This window comes from Aquarana catesbeiana, linkage group LG03 (assembly GCF_042186555.1).
Source record: "Aquarana catesbeiana isolate 2022-GZ linkage group LG03, ASM4218655v1, whole genome shotgun sequence".
In the NCBI taxonomy this organism is placed as follows: Eukaryota; Metazoa; Chordata; class Amphibia; order Anura; family Ranidae; genus Aquarana; species Aquarana catesbeiana.
Window position 1 is genome coordinate 126868492 of NC_133326.1, and position 16594 is coordinate 126885085.

A 16594-nucleotide genomic window follows, 5' to 3' on the forward strand; every position below is an offset into this window, starting at 1 on the left:
CGTCTGCAAATCTTATCGTTAGTACGGTGCGTTTGACAGCCGATTTCGTCAGACAAAAGCTGAATGTGCAGACTATAAAATTTTTGTGATGTGAACTCAACATTCTGATTTTCGTTTCATTAGTACAGTTTCCATACACCAAAAAAGAAAAGAGTGTAAGAGCAAGACTACGCATGCTCAGAAACGAAAGAATACAAAGAAAACTATTCAACACGTTAGGTCACTTTTGACGTATTCTGTCAAACGAAAATTCTCGTAAAATATGTAGATTTTATGTGTGAGAAGCACCAGAATTGGCCCGTGTTGAAGTGGGTAAACTGATAAATATATAATAGTAATAATAATAATAGGAGCATAAACAGGACAGTTGGAGAGTTTTTACAGTTCTGCCAGCCATAGCAAGTTGTTTATAGAACGTCCAGTGTAGGATCCATAAATATCACCTGCTGGTTCGATTTACAATAACACCATTTATCCCCGTACTGTGATACTCTTTAGTCACATGTGCTGGTGACACACACGGTGTAGTATAGGGAGTGAGCCTGCTGTAGTTTGCGGTGTACACAGCGATCCCTGCCCCTGTACTCTGCACCCACTGACTGCAGGGCGGCGAAGAGCCCGGAACTAAAGACATCAGTTCGCGTACCCGGGGAAGCTAATTGTTAGGGACCAGGTCGGTGAAGGCAGCAGTGAGGGGCTGGAGGCTGGATTTCAGGTGGGTAAACAGGAACTGCAAGCAGTTTCCTTGTCAGAAATCTTGTTTATAGTTTGAGTAGACGGCCCTGTATACAGAGTGGAGCTGTGCCTGGCATGGTGGAGCTGTGCGCCATTGCAGTGGCCCTGCCCATGTGCTGCCATGTTACCAGTTTTGGGAGCTGCATGACACAGAGATCTGATAATAATGTGAGGAGAACACTAATCCTGGAGGTTACACTATATAAACAGAGGAGCAAAAGACATATAGGGTTTTGTGTCATAATACAAACAATATATTGTATATACAATTTTAACCACTTCAATACCAGGCACTTTACCCCCTTCCTGCCCAGGACAATTTTCAGCTTTCCACGTTGTCACTTTTTAAATGACAATTGTGCGGTCATGCTACACTGTACCCAAACTAAAACTCATTTTGTTCCCACAAATAGAGCTTTATTTTGGTGGCATTTGATCACCTCTGGGATTTTTATTTTTTGCTAAACGAATAAAAAAAACCCCCAAAATTTTGAAAAAAAAAACAGTTTTCTTTGTGTTATAAAATTTTGTAAATAAGTACGTTTTCTCCACTGGGCACTGATAAGGCCAATGAGGTGGCACTGACGATGGGCACTGATAGGTGGCATTGATAGGCAGCACTGATAGGAGACACTGAAAGGCTGCACTGATGGGTACTTATGGGTGGCACTGATAGGCGGCACTGATGGCTGGCACTGGATTTTCTTGATAGGCATCACTGGTGGCACTGGCAGGCATTTGTCATTGGCACTGATTGGCATAGTCTAGGGTGGCATCCTGGTGGTCCAGGACGGGCATCCGAGGGTGGGCTGCGCTCATAAACAATCAGCACAGACCCCCCCCCCCCGTCAGGAGAGCAGCCGATCGGCTCTCCTCCTACACACGTCTGTCAGACATGAGTGAGGAAAAGTCGATCAACGGCTCTTCCTGTTTACATCCTGATTGGACACAGCTGATCACGTGGTAAAGAGTCTCTATCAGAAACTCTTTAACTAGATCAGAGTTGTGGTGTGTCAGACTGACACGCCGCAACAACGATCGCCGCGATGCGCGCCCCCGGGGGTTGCGCAGCGGCTTGATATCCTGACAACGTCATATTATTATTATTCAGGATTTATATAGCGCCAACAGTTTACGCAGCGCTTTACAATATAAAAGGGAGACAGTACAGTTATAATACAATACAATACAATAGGATTAAGAGGGCCCTGCTCAGAAGAGCTTACAATCTAATAGGGTGGGGCAGGTGGTACAAAAGGTGGTAACTGTGGGGAATGAGCTGGTGGAAGTGGTAGGAGATTAGTTGGAGACGTGATAGGCTTTCCTGAAGAGATGAGTTTTCAGGGATTGCCTGAAGGTAGCAAGAGTAGGGGATAGCCGGATAGATGGAGGTAGCGAGTTCCAGAGGATGGGAGAGGCTCTGGAGAAATCCTGGAGACGAGCATGGGAGGAGGAGATGAGAGCTTGAAAGCAGGAGGTCTTGAAAGGAGCGCAGAGGTCGATTTGGGTGATATTTGGAGACAAGATTAGTGATGTAGCCCAGGGCAGAGTTGTGAATGGCTTTGTATGTTGTGGTTAGAATTTTGAAATTAATTCGCTGGGTGATTGGGAGCCAGTGTAGGGATTGAAGTAGAGGGTTGGCAGACACTGAGCGGTTGGTAAGGTGGATAAGTCTGGCAGCAGCATTCATGATAGACTGGAGAGGGGATAGCCTATGGAGAGGCAGGCCAATGAGAAGGGAGTTGCAATAGTCAAGGCGAGAGATAACAAGGGAGTGAATGAGGAGCTTGGTGGTTTCATTTGTTAAAAAAGGGCGAATTTTAGAGATATTACGGAGGTGAATTCTACAAACTTTTGACAGCAATTGGATATGAGGCTGAAATGACAAGTCAGAGTCTAGGATTACACCTAGTACCCTGGCGTGAGAGGAAGGACTGAGGGTTGCATTGTTGATTTTGATGGAAAAGTCATGGAGGGGGGCACGGGCGGGGGGGAATATTAATAGCTCAGTTTTAGAGAGATTTAGTTTAAGGAAGCGGTGCGACATCCATGCTGATATGTAAGTTAGTAATGCGAGAGGAGACTGAAGGAGTGAGGTGAGGAGTAGACAGATAGATTTGGGTGTCATCAGCGTATAAGTGGTATTGGAAGCCGTGGGCAGTTATTAAGTGACCAAGGGAGGAGGTGTAGATAGAGAAGAGAAGGGGTCCAAGAACCGAGCCTTGGGGGACCCCCACAGAAAGGGGCAATGGAGAGGAGGAGACAGAGTTGTAGGTGACACTGAAGGAGCGCTGTGATAAATAGGCAGAGAACCAGGATAGAGCAGAATCTCGGAGGCCAAGGGAATGTAGTTTGAGAAGGAGCAGGTGGTCAACAGTATAAAAGGCCGCAGAGAGGTCAAGTAGTAGGAGTATGGAGTACTGGCTGTTGGTTTTAGCAGTTAGTAAATCGTTAGTGAGTTTTAGTAAGGTAGTTTCCGTGGAGTGCTGCGAGCGAAAGCCAGACTGTAAGGGGTCAAGAAGACAATTTTCATTGAGGTAGGAGCTAAGACGGTTGTAGACTAAGCGTTCTAGAAGTTTAGAGGTGAATGGGAGTAATGAGATGGGTCTTAAGTTGTTCAGGTCGTTAGGGTCCATTGAGGGCTTTTAAAGAATGGGAGTGATCTGCGCATGTTTTAGAGGGGAGGGGAAAATGCCACTAGAGAGGGAGAGATTGAAGATGTGAGTGAGGGAGCATAGGATAGAAGAAGAGGGTGACCGTAGTAGTTGTGAGGGAACAGGATCCAAGGGACAATTGGTTAGGTGGGCATCCGAGAACATTTTTGTAACCTCTTCCGTAGTAGCCAATTCAAAAGAGGAGAGTGTTGAATGTGCTGCTAGGCAAGGTATGTTGGGTGGGGAAGACGTACGCACAGTGGAGATGTCCTCACGAATTGCATCGATCTTGTCTTTGAAGTGATTGGCAATCTCTTGGGCAGTGAGTGAGTTAGTGGGTAGAGGGGGTGGTGGACGAAGCAGAGCGTTAAAGGTTGAGAAGAGCCGACGGGGACTGGATGACAAGGAATTAATAAGAGAGACAAAGTAGGCTTGTTTGGCAGCATGGAGGCATGAATTGTATTTTACAAGGGCAGATTTATATAGGGTGAAGTCTTGCAAGCATTTGGTTTTACGCCACATTCGTTCAAGAGCACGGCAATGTCTCTTGAGATTTCTAGTGTTGTCAGTTTGCCAGGGTTGTAACGGTCGGGGCCTGATTCTTCGTGTGGTTAGAGGAGCAAGTGCATCTAGTGATGATGAGAGTGAACTGTTATAGACAGAAGTGGCCAGGTCAGGACAGGACAGGGGAGAGATTATGTCATATAGGTGGTCAGTAGCAGAATAGAGAAGAGAAGGGTTAAAGTGACGAAGGTTTCTACAAGTAATTGTTTGCTGCTTGGAGGGATGGGTGGTTGGAGGCAAGGATACAGTGAAAGTAATGAGGTTGTGATCAGATAGAGGAAAGGGGGTGTTGGTGAGGTTGCCAGGGTTGCAGAGATGGGAGAATACAAGGTCAAGGGTATTACCATTGGAGTGAGTGGAAGTATGTGTCCATTGGGTTAGGTCAAAAGATGAGGTTAAGTTGAGAAGTTTAGCTGTAGTTGGGCTGTTAACATTGACAGGAATGTTAAAGTCACCAAGAATAATGGTGGGTATTTCAGAGGAGAGAAAGTAGGGTAGCCAGGCAGCAAAGTCATCAAGAAAGCGCGATACCGGTCCTGGAGGCCTATAAATTGCTGCAATCCTCAGAGAAATGGGAGAAAACAGACGAATACAGTGATGTCCGGTCAGGATATCGCAACCATTTTGCCAACATCATTTTGCTATATGGCGGGCGGCAAGTGGTTAAAATCGAAATGTCATTAAACAACCAGCACATACATTGATCAGCCATAACATTCTGACCACTCACAGGTAAAGTGAATAACATTGATTTTCTTATTACAATGGCATCTGAAAGTCTGTGGGTGAAAATTAGGCAGCATATGAACAGGTTGTCCCTGAAGTTGATGTGTTGAAAGCAGAAAAAAGTGGCAAGCATAAGGATCTGTGTGACTATGACTAAAGCCAAATTGTAATGGCTAAATAAAATGGTTCTGAGCATACCCAAAACAGCAGCTCTTGTGGGATGTTCCTGATCTACTGTGGTCAGGAGCAACCGGAAGTGATCCAAGCAAGGAGAAATGACGACAGGGTATTGGGCGGCCAAGGCTCATTGATGTGTGTGGGGAATCAAGACTGGCCCATGTAGTTTGATCCGATAGAAGAGCTACTGGAGCTCAAATTGCTGAAAACATTAATGCTGGTTCTGATAGAAAAGTGTTAGAACACACATTGCATTGCAGTTTGTTGTGTATGAGGCTGTGTCACTGCAGACTGGTTGGGGTGCCCATGCTGACTTGTGTCCACAGCCTAAAGTGCCTACAATGGGCATGTGAGCATCAGAACATGACCACTGACTAAAGAAGGTGGCCTAAACTGATGAATTTAACCACTTCAATACCGGGCACTTAGACACCTTCCCGCCCAGACCAATTTTCAGCTTTCAGCGCTGTCACAGTTTGAATGACACTTGCATAGTAATCCAACACTGTACCCAAACTAAATTTTTATCATTTTGTTCCCACAAATAGAGCTTCCTTTTGGTGGTATTTGATCACCTCTGCAGTTTTTATTTTTTGTTAAACAAATAAAAAAAGACAGAAAATTTTGAAAAAAATAAGTTTTGCTTTTGTTTCTGTTAAAAAAATTGTAAATAAGTAAGTTTTCTCTTTCACTGATGGGCACTGATAAGGCAGAACTGACAGGCACTGATACGGCGGAACCGATGAGGTGGCACTGATGGGTGGCACTGATATGCAGCACTGATGGGCATTGATAGGCGGCACTGATGGGCACTCATGGGTGGCACTGGTTGGCACTGATGGGCACTGATAGGCGACACTGAAAGATGGCACTGATAGGCATCCCTGGTGGCACTGGCAGTGGTAGGCATTGGAGTGGGCACTGATTGGCAGCTGCCTGGGCACATATTGTTATTTCCCTGGGGGTCTAGGGGGCATACCTGGTGGTCCAGTGTGGTGGCCATCCTGGTGGTCCTGGGCGGGATCTGAGGGGGGCTGTGCTGATAAACAATCAGCATTGACCCCCCCTGTCAGGAGAGCAGCCGATCGGCTCTCCTCTACTCGTGTCTGTCAGACGCAAAAAGGAAAAGCCGATCACCGGCTCTTCCTATTTACATCGTGATCAGCCGTGATTGGACACGGCTGATCACGTGGTAAAGAGTCTCCGACAGAGACTCTTTACCTAGATCGGAGTTGCGGTGTGTCAGACTGACACACCGCAACAACGATCGCCGTGATGCGTTCCCCCGGGGGCGCGCAGCGGCTCAATATCCTGATCACGTCATATGACGTCCGGTCAGGATATTGAAACCACTTTGCCGCCGTCATTTTGCTATATGGCGGGCGGCAAGTGGTTAAGAATGGTTTGAGGAACATAACACAGATTTTTTTGTGTTGACTTGGCCTCAATTCTCCAGATCTCAATCCAATCGAGCATCTGTGGAATGTGCTGGAAAAAACAGATCCAATCCTTGGAGGCCTCACCTCACAACTTACACGACTTAAAGGGATTGTAAAGTCAGATGTTTTTTTTTTTCATCTTAATGCATTCTATAAAAAATAAAAAGCCTTCTGTGTAGAGCAGCCCCCGTAACACTTACCTGAGGTCCCTCTCTGTCCAGCAATGTCCACCAGTGCCTCAGCCCTCTGAGATTCTCACTCATAACTGGCTGAGACACAACGGCGGCACCATTGGCTCCCACTTCTGTCATCAAAGACAGTTAGCCAATCAGGGGAGAGAGGGGGCGGGCCTGAAACAAAAGAAAAATGGATTGGGAACCTCATAGTAAGGGCACATGGGCAGAGAGGGGGCGGGGCTGGGTTCCGTGTCTGAATGGATAAAGGGAGTTGTGACCCGGCTCGGGTGCCCCTATAGCAAGCTGCTTGCTGTGGGGCCACTGAATAGGAGGGAGGTGCCAGGAGCACAGAATAGAGACCCGAGAAGAGGCGGATCCGTGCTGCTCTGTGCAAATCCACTACAACAGAGCAGGTAAGTATAACATGTCTGTTATTTTTATAAGGAAAAAAAAAACGAGACTTTACAATCACTTTAAAGCAATGTGCAATTCAGCCCAAGACAGCCATGAATGCTGCCCAACACAAATTATTAAACTTAAAAAAAAATGTTGATTGTGCAACTTGTCATGCAACTTTGCAGTCCCAAATCACAGGACAAGTCGTACCCCATGATTTCCAATGAATACCGTTCATATCTGTGCGACTTCAAGGTACTTCCTGCACTACTTTGATCCGACTTTAATGCAACTTGAGGTCCATAGACCTCAAGATTTCACAGGCAGTGGTTCAAGTCATACAATTGTGAAAGGGGCCTTAGTGAACACATGCGACCGAAGCGTAAGAGTTTGACAGTGTCTCTTTACTGGACTTTTATACATTTTATTTTCTCAAAGAAAAATATCCCACTCTTCACAATCATGCCTAATTCATGTCATCAGTTCTCAGCAGCACCTATATTTGTGAGCAAATGAAGCACACGAAGGGCAAAATTAGAACCAAAATATTTGATGAGCACCTTGAGAATTGCTACTACTTTTTATCAAACCAGATACTAATGCGTTAGTTTATCATAAACGGTGTAAAATATCACATTGGTTTTATGTTTCTCTCTTTTACTTAAAGTGGAGGTCCACCCTAAAAAAAAAATTGCATTAAAAAATTCCTAAAAAAATGGAGGAAATTTTAACTCACCTGAAATGGCTGTTGCTAGGCAGTCTTCCTAATCTGCCTCGGTGATCTAAAGTCTTCTCCCCGCGCTGTCTTCTGTGGAATGGAGGCGCAGTGTGTTATGGGAACTGCGTGTGTCCCACAACACATCGCGTCCCATTCACAAAGCGCTGAGCGACTCACGTATGTGCAGTAGGAAATGGGCAGTAAAGCCGCAAGACTCTACTGCCTGTTTCCCTTAGTTGGAATGGCGGTGTCGGGACCCAAGAGCCGAGGGATGGGTCGGCCTCGGGCGGCCGACATCGAGGGCACCCAGGACAGGTAAGTGTGCTTATTAAAAGTCAGCAGCTACAGTGGTTGTAGCTGCTGACTTTAAAAAAAAAAATTTCCCTTCCCGTCTTTCAGGACAGCCACATTGAGAGACCTTGGCTCCTCCTCTTCCTGGGAAACACTGCGCCAGCCCCCATAAATTTTCCCCTCCCCCTGCCAGCCTCAGTTGTTTGTGTTTCCCCCGGTGGGGAGACACTGCGTTAGGAACCAGGCCTAAAACAGTCAGGGAGACTGGGGGCTATATTGCTAAAAATCCCTAACTAAGGAGACAGGGGTCTCTGGGGCAGCGGCAGGCTACATACCAGCCGCATCTTGTCCGCCTCCTCCACTTCGCCGAGCGCTGGTGGAAGTCTGGGGGGGCCCACTTTCACAGCCACAGGGCTGTTTGCAGGAGGCATCTCTGTCCCCCCTGTACAGGGTACAGGCCGCAGTGGAGCCGAGCGGGCCGGACGGCGGGTGACATCATTTCCGGCGGGGGGGGGGCGGAAGTGTGTCATTTGACCCGCGACTTCCGGTTCCGGGTCGTGCGGCGCTGATAGAGGGCCGGGCACAGGCTGGAGAGGAGTTTGTTCACTGCACAGGCAGTGTGAAGACTCCACAGGCCGCCCACTAGCATGTCGGAAGCAGATGCTCAGACGGCGCTCAGCGATGCCAGCTCCAGCCAGCCTAAGGTAAGGGTACCCTAGGGAAGGGTTCCCCCTCTACCTAGGCTTTCCCTCCCCCTTATGGTTCCTGTACTGGGGGGAGGGGAAGGAACCCCTCTAGGTGGGCAGAGGGGGGGGGGAGACCAGGTCCCTCATTTTTAAAGGAGGGACTTGAATCTCCCCATGGTTGTATTTCTGTGTGAGGCTTTGTGGGGATATTGATTGGTATTTGGTTTTTCCATGTTTTTCAGAAATCTTCTGAGAAAAAGCCCCCACATAGCTCTAAGAGAAAGTGTGCCTCCTGTAGGGACACCCTGGGGGAGGCTTGGAAAAAGGTATTATATAAGAACTGTATTGATGCTCTTGTTGACGAAAGAACTTCTGAACAGGAGTCAGGGTTAGCAGCATCAGTTAAGGAATTATCTTCAACCTTCCAATCATTTAAGACCCTGTTTGAAGGGTTACAGATCCCCCTTAAACCCTCACCTGCATAGCAGAATACAACCCCACGCTTAGCACCGGACTCTGCATCTTCCCAACCAGGGGCCGCCACCTCAGCTAAAGTGGCAGGCAAGAGAATTGAGTCCCTGTTAAAAAAGACCTGGGAATCAACTCTAGGTAATCTGAAACCAGAGATGGCAGTCACGGTGGTGGCCCGAAACCTCGAGCACTGGCTTACGCAAATCCAGGCTCATATTGAGGCAGGTACGGCAAAGGAGACTATTTTAGCGTCCTTTCCAACTATGCTAAGAGGGTAGCATACATAGCGGATGCTTTGGCCGAGTCAGTGCGCATGTCAGCCAGGACTGCGGCACTTGCCAACTCAGCCAGAAGAGCCCTCTGGCTCAAAACGTGGCCATGCGACAATGCATCAAAGGTCAAACTGTGTGGCATTCCGCTGACCGGTGATCTGCTCTTCGGCCCAGGTCTAGAGACAGTATTAGACCGTACCGCGGATAAAAAGAAAGCATTCCCAGTAAAACGAAAACCCCCAAATCAACCCAGGAAGGGGTTTCGTCCACAAAAAAGAAGGCCTCCCAAGTCACAGGAGAAAAAGACTTTGAGCCAAAGGGGTAAGGGCAAAGGAGGAGCGATTTTTCGCCCTCCTGAACAGCCCAGTAAGACCCAGTGACTCGGGGGTCACAGTGGGGGGAAGATTGGGAGCCTTCCTTCCACAATGGGAAGTAATCTCCCCCAGCCAATTTATACTGGGGATCATACGAAGGGGATATTGTCTGGAATTTACAAAACTCCCTCCATGTCGAAGCTTAATAACGCTTCTCCCCAGGTGTTCGGCAAAAGCAGAGGCCCTCCTAGGGGCATTAAAGGAACTAGAACAACAAAATGTGGTGTGCAGAGTTCCAAAGGAAGAAGAAGGGACAGGCTTTTATTCACACGTTTTCGTGGTGAGAAAACCCTCGGGGAGTTACAGGTTAATTCTAAACCTGAAACCTCTGAACAAAGTGATTGTTTACAAAAGATTCCGGATGGAATCGATATTCACTGTCAGGGCGTTACTTCCCCAGAACTGTTACATGGTGTTACTGGATTTGAAAGACGCTTACCTCCACATCCCCATTGCGGAGGCCTTTCAAAAATTCCTGCGCCTGGCAGTAAAGGTAGAAGACGAAACTATTCACCTGCAGTTTCAGGGGCTGCCATTTGGCCTATCCTCGTCACCCCGAGTATTTACGAAAGTCATGGCGGAGGCCATGGCTTTTTTGCGAATCAGGGGGGTATCAATTATTGCTTACCTAGACGATCTTCTTCTCTTCGCACCATTTCAGCTCAACAGATTTCCTATCTGGGATACCTGCTGGATTCTACTCGGCTAAGAGTTTTTCTCCCACCAGAGAAAATTCTGAAGCTAGACCAAGCAGTAGCATGCCTTCAGAGCAATCAGCAGGTACCAATACGGGTGGCCATGTCAACCCTCGGCCTACTGACTTCTGCCATCTGCCATCCTGGCAGTCCAGTGGGCAGGCCTTCACTTCCGTCCCCTGTAGGCACTGATTCTAAAGGTGTGGGACCACAGCCAGGAGTCTTTAAACACTCTGCTTTCTATCCCTCCTCGGGTCAAAAGGTCCCTCTGGTGGTGGAGGAAGCAGATAAATCTGTCACAGGGGCGCCTATGGATCATTCCAGTGTCCAGAGTGATTACTACGGACGCAAGTGGCAGAGGCTGGGGGGCACATCTGGGACCTCAGTTGGCGCAGGGGACATGGAAGGAGGAGGAGCTCAAAAGGTCCTCCAACTGGAAAGAACTAAAAGCAGTAGGACTGGCACTCACAACTTTCAGGGAAGACCTACTGGGACAACATATCCAGGTAAGGTCCGACAACTCTTCGGTCATTGCTTATTTAAACAAGCAAGGTGGCACGAGAAGTGGGGTGCTGTTAAGCCTAGGCACAGAGATTCTCGGCTGGGCAGAAGCCAATGCTCTGTCCCTTTCAGCAGTGTACCTAAAAGGGAAGGAGAACGTAGTGGCCGATTTTCTCAGCCGAACACAGCTGAGAGAGGCGGACTGGGTACTTAATCAGGAGGTGTTCGACCTCATAGTCAGGAGATGGGGCCTCCCAGAGGTAGACCTATTTGCCTCAGGGAGCAATACAAAGACCCCATACTTCTTCTCTCTCAACAGATGGGAGAACGCGTTAGGGGTAGACGCTCTGACACAAAGTTGGCACTTCAGAGTTTGCTACGCCTTCCCACCCCTGGTGCTTCTGCCAGCAGTTCTAAGAAAATTCCAGGTAGAAAACACCACACTAATTTTAGTGGCTCCGTACTGGCCCAAGAGAGCTTGGTTCTCGATTCTCGGTCAGTATGCGGCGGAACCTCCCTGGCTCCTTCCGTCCAGGAAGGATCTCCTGTCGCAGGGCCCAGTTCTCTGTCCCCAGGTAGCCCGCTGGAACTTAGCCGCTTGGCTTCTGAAGAAGAGATTCTAAGAAGCAAGGGCTTTTCGGATCAACTGGTAGCCACCCTCCTTGATAGTAAAAAAGAGGAGACGCGCCAAATCTACCAAAAGGTTGGGGGGCGTTTTAAGGCTTGGTGCCTAGAAAACTCTTTTAAGGTGCAGAGCCCTATAGCAGTCCCGGAGTTTCTGCAGTGCGGGGCTGATAAGGGGTTAGCCATCAGTACCCTTAAGAGCCAGGTTTCAGCACTTAGCGCATACCTTGAGAAATCCCTGGCCACCAACACCTGGGTGGTCAGGTTTTTCAGAGCCCTGTCAAGACAGAGACCAGTGCAGGGTCCTTCCTTCCCTAAGAGGGACCTTTCCCTGGTCTTGCAGATTCTGACTGAACCCCCGTTCGAACCTTTAGAGGAGTGTACTCTAAAGGACCTAACATATAAAGCTGTTTTTTTGGTGGCTGTAACCACAGCCAGGAGGGTCAGTGAAATAGAGGCCCTTTCAATTAGACCACCCTTTTGTGTTGTATTTTCGGATAGTCGTTTTTAAGACTGACCCGGCTTTTCTACCGAAGGTGGCTTCAAAATACCATAGAAGCCAAGAAGTAATTTTTTTGTCATAATCCCTCAAGTGAAAGGGAATTTAGGTTTCACACTTTAGACGTCAGGAGATGTATCCTACGTTATTTGGAGCCGACAAAGAGTTTTAGAAAGTCAGACTCTCTCTTTATTTCTTTTTGCGGAGCAAGAAAGGGACAGAAGGCGTCTAGACGCACCATTGCCAGGTGGCTCAGAATAGCTATTAGTCAGGCCTACAGGCTAGCGGGTAGAGAGGCCCCCATGGGAATTAAAGCACACTTTACCAGAGCTATGGCAGCTTCACAGGCCGAAAGAGCTGGAGCAACGCCAGAGCAGATTTGCAAAGCAGCCGTATGGTCCAGTTTCACTACATTTGTGAAACACTACAGAGTGGATCTGGTATCAGCAAGTGAACAATCCTTTGGGCGAAAGGTATTGCAAGCTGTTGTCCCACCCTAAGTGGTAAGTGCTCGTCTATCCTCTCAATGTGGCTGTCCTGAAAGACGGGAAGGGAGAATTAAAGTTACGCTTACCAGTAACGTCTTTTCCAGTAGTCTTTCAGGACAGCCCTAGTACCCACCCGAAGTTTTGGGGGGTCTTGAGGAAGACCTAAAAAAGGGCACAATATTAATATGTGATAGTATGTTATTAAAGTGTTCTTGTGTCTCCCCAGCTAACCGGAGGTGCTCTAGAAAAAACTGAGGCTGGCAGGGGGAGGTGAAAGTTCATGGGGGCTGGCGCAGTGTTTCCCAGGAAGAGGAGGAGCCAAGGTCTCTCAATGTGGCTGTCCTGAAAGACTACTGGAAAAGACGTTACCGGTAAGCGTAACTTTAATTTCCCGGCCAGAACCCCACTTTAAGTTTGATATATCAGTGATATATCAGTGATTGTTAACCAGTTGGCTCCAGAGCAATTCTTTTTATTTTTTGCATGTACATGTAAAAATCTTAACTTTTGGCAATAAAATTACATAAACCCCAGAACATTATACAGTCAGGTCCATAAATATTGGGCCATCAGCACAATTCTAATCTTTTTGGCTGTATACACCACCACAATGGATTTGAAATGAAACGAACAAGATGTGCTTTAACTGCAGACTTTCAGCTTTAATTTGAGGGTATTTACATCCAAATCAAGTGAACAGTATACAACAATACAATTCAATACAGGAGGGATCAGAGGGCCCTGCTCATTAGAGCTTACAATCTAGAAGAGAGGGTCAAGTGGAACAAAAGGTATAGCTGTGGGGGATGATCAGATGGAGAAAATGAAAATACAGTTGTTAGGTATGGGTAGGATAGGCTTCTCTGAAGAGGAGAGTTTCAGGGATCATCTAAAAGCTAAGAGTAGGAGATAATCGGACAGATTGGATTAAGGAGTTCCATAGGATTGGAGAGGCTCTGGAAAAGTCCTGGAGGGGAGCATGGGAGGAGGTGATGAGGGAGCTAGAGTGAAGGAGGTCTTGAGAAGAACAAAGAGAACAATTAGGTTGGTATTTTGAGACTAGGTCAGTGATGTAGCTGGGGGCAGAGTTGTGGATGGATTTGTAAGCAATTGTTAGTATTTTGAATTTAATTTGTTGGGTGAGCGGAAGTCAGTGGAGGGATTGACAGAGAGATGGATGAGTCTGGCAGCAGCATTCATGATGGATTGAAGGGGGTATAGACTATGTAGGGGTAAGCCAATGAGGAGGGAGTTTCAGTAGTCGAGGCGAGAGATGACCAGGGAGGGAATTAAGAGCTTTGTTGTGTCATTAGTTAGGAGGTGGCATTTTTTTGGAGATGTTGCGGAAGTTGAGGCGGCAAGATTTGGACAGTGATTGGATGTGGGGCTTAAAGAGTTCAGGACTACACCTAGGACTTTGGCATGCAGGTATGGGCTTATGGTTGTGCCATTGATTTTTGACAGCGAGATCAGGGGAAGAGGCACGTGGGGGAGGAAAAATTATAAGTTCGGTTTTGGATAGATTAAGTTTGAGGAAGTGGTGTGACATCCGGACTGATATATATAAATTATGGTACGTGAGGAGACTGAAGGAGTGAGCTGAGGGGTATAGAAAAAGATTTGGGTGTCATCAGCGTAGAGGTCATCAGCTGACCCAGGGAGGAGGTGTAGATTGAAAATAGGAGAGATCCAAGAACAGAACCTTAGGGGACCCAACAGAGAAAGTAAGTGGAGAGGTGGAAGTAGAATTGTAAGTAATGTTAAAGGTGCGGTTGGATATGTAGGAAGAGAATCAGCGAAGAGTACAGTCACAGAGACCAAAGGCATGGAGTTTTTTGAGGAGGAGGGGGCGGTCAGCCGTATCAAAGACAGCAGAGAGGTCCAGGAGTAGGAGTACAGAATAGTGTCCATTGGTTTTGGCTGTTAGTAGATCGTTTGTTTTAGGAGAGCACTTTCTGTGGAGTGTTGAGGATGAAATCCAGACTGAAGGGGATCAAGAAGGCTATTATCCGCAAGGTGGTCGCTCAGTCGGTTGTAGACCAGACGTTCAAGGAGTTTTGATAAGAAGGAGATGAGGGGCGTAGGTTGTTAAGATTCGATGGATCCAGTGAGGCCTTTTTAAGTATGGGGCTGACAAGTGCATGTTTTAGAGCATTGGGGAAGATGCCAGAAAAGAGAGGGAGAGATTGAAGATGTGGATTAGAGAGTGTAGTATAGAGCCAGAGGGTGAACGTAGCATTTGCGAGGGAACAGGATCCAGAGGTCAGGTGGTAGGATGGCTGTTAGCAACCTCGTCTATAGTGGGGTTGAAAGAGGGAAGTAATGATTGTACCTGTGGGCATGAAGTGTAAAGCATGGAGGATACAGTATTTGAACAGTAGAGATTTCCTCGCAATTTGTATCGATCTTCTGTTTGACGTGATTGGTGATCTCCTGGGCAGTAAGTGAGTTGTTGGGCGGAGGCAGTGGAGGATGAAGTAGAAAGTTTAAGGGGACGGGATGATAGATGTTAAGGTGTTAATGAGAGAGATAAAATAGGTCTGCTTGGCAGTGAGGAGGCAGGAATTGTATTGTATACTGAGACTATCTATGAATCACCCTCTTTCTTTAATGTCTAACATTTTTTTTTTTTTTTAACAAATTACTTTTAAAGAGAGTATACAGTCAGGTCCATAAATATTGGGACATGGACACAATTCTAATCTTTTTGGCTCTATACACCACCACAATGGATTTGAAATGCAACAAAATGTGCTTTAACTGCAGGCTTTCAGCTTTATTTGAGGGTTTTTACATCCAAATCAGGTGAACAGTGTAGGAATTACAACAGTTTGTATATGTGCCTCCCACTTTTTAAGGGACCAAAAGTAATGGGACAATTGGCTGCTCAGCTGTTCCATGGCCAGGTGTGTGTTATTCCCTCATTATCCCATTTACAAGAAGCAAATAAAAGGTCCAGAATTCATTTCAAGTGTGCTATTTGCATTTGGAATTTGTTGCTGTCAACTCTCAATATGAGATCCAACGAGCTGTCACTATCAGTGAAGCAAGCCATCATTAGGCTGAAAAAACAAAACAAACCCATCAGAGAGATAGCAAAAACATTAGGTGTGGCCAAATCAACTGTTTGGAACATCCTTAAAAAGAAAGAACGCCCCGGTGAGCTCAGCAACACCAAAAGACACGGAAGACCACGGAAAACAACTGTGGTGGATGACCAAAGAATTCTGGTGAAGAAAACACCCTTCACAACAGTTGGCCAGATCAAGAACACTCTCCAGGAGGTAGGTGTATGTGTATCAAAGTCAACAATCAAGAGAAGACTTTACCAGAGTGAATACAGAGGGTTCACCACAAGATGTAAACCATTGGTGAGCCTCAAAAACAGGAAGGCCAGATTAGAGTTTGCCAAACAACATCTAAAAAAGCCTTCACAGTTCTTGAACAACATCCTATGGACAGATGAGGCCAAGATCAACTTGTACCAGAGTGATGGGAAGAGAAGAGTATGGAGAAGGAAAGGAACTGCTCATGATCCAAAGCATACCACCTCATCAGTGAAGCATTGTGGTGGTAGTGTCATGGCGTGGGCATGTATGGCTGCCAATGGAACTGGTTCTCTTGTATTTATTGATGATGTGACTGCTGACAAAAGCAGCAGGATGAATTCTGAAGTGTTTCGGGCAATATTATCTGCTCATATTCAGCAAAATTCTTCAGAGCTCATTGGACGGCGCTTCTCAGTGCAGATGGACAATGACCCGAAGCATACTGCGAAAGCAACTAAACAGTTTTTTAAGGGAAAGAAGTGGAATGTTATGCAATGGCCAAGTCAATCACCTGACCTGAATCCGATTTGAGCATGCATTTCACTTGCTGAAGACAAAACTGAAGGGAAAATGCCCCAAGAACAAGCAGGAACTAAAGACAGTTGCAGTAGAGGCCTGGCAGAGCATCAACAGGGATGAAACCCAGCGTCTGGTGATGTCTATGCATTCCAGACTTCAGGCTGTAATTGACTGCAAAGGATTTACAACCAAGTATTAAAAAATTAAAGTTTGATGGATGATTGTTAATCTGTCCCATTACTTTTGGTCCCTTAAAAAGT

General features: G+C 46.7%; 1 protein-coding gene across 1 annotated transcript in view; it reads left to right on the forward strand.

The window, feature by feature from the left end:
• The first annotated feature begins 498 nt into the window (after positions 1 to 498).
• Positions 499 to 16594, forward strand: part of LOC141131654 (uncharacterized) — an 87924-nt gene continuing 71828 nt past the window's right edge. The window contains exon 1 of the mRNA XM_073619187.1: positions 499 to 715. The gene's annotated coding sequence lies outside the window, so the exon portion shown is untranslated. The remainder of the gene's footprint in view (positions 716 to 16594) is intronic.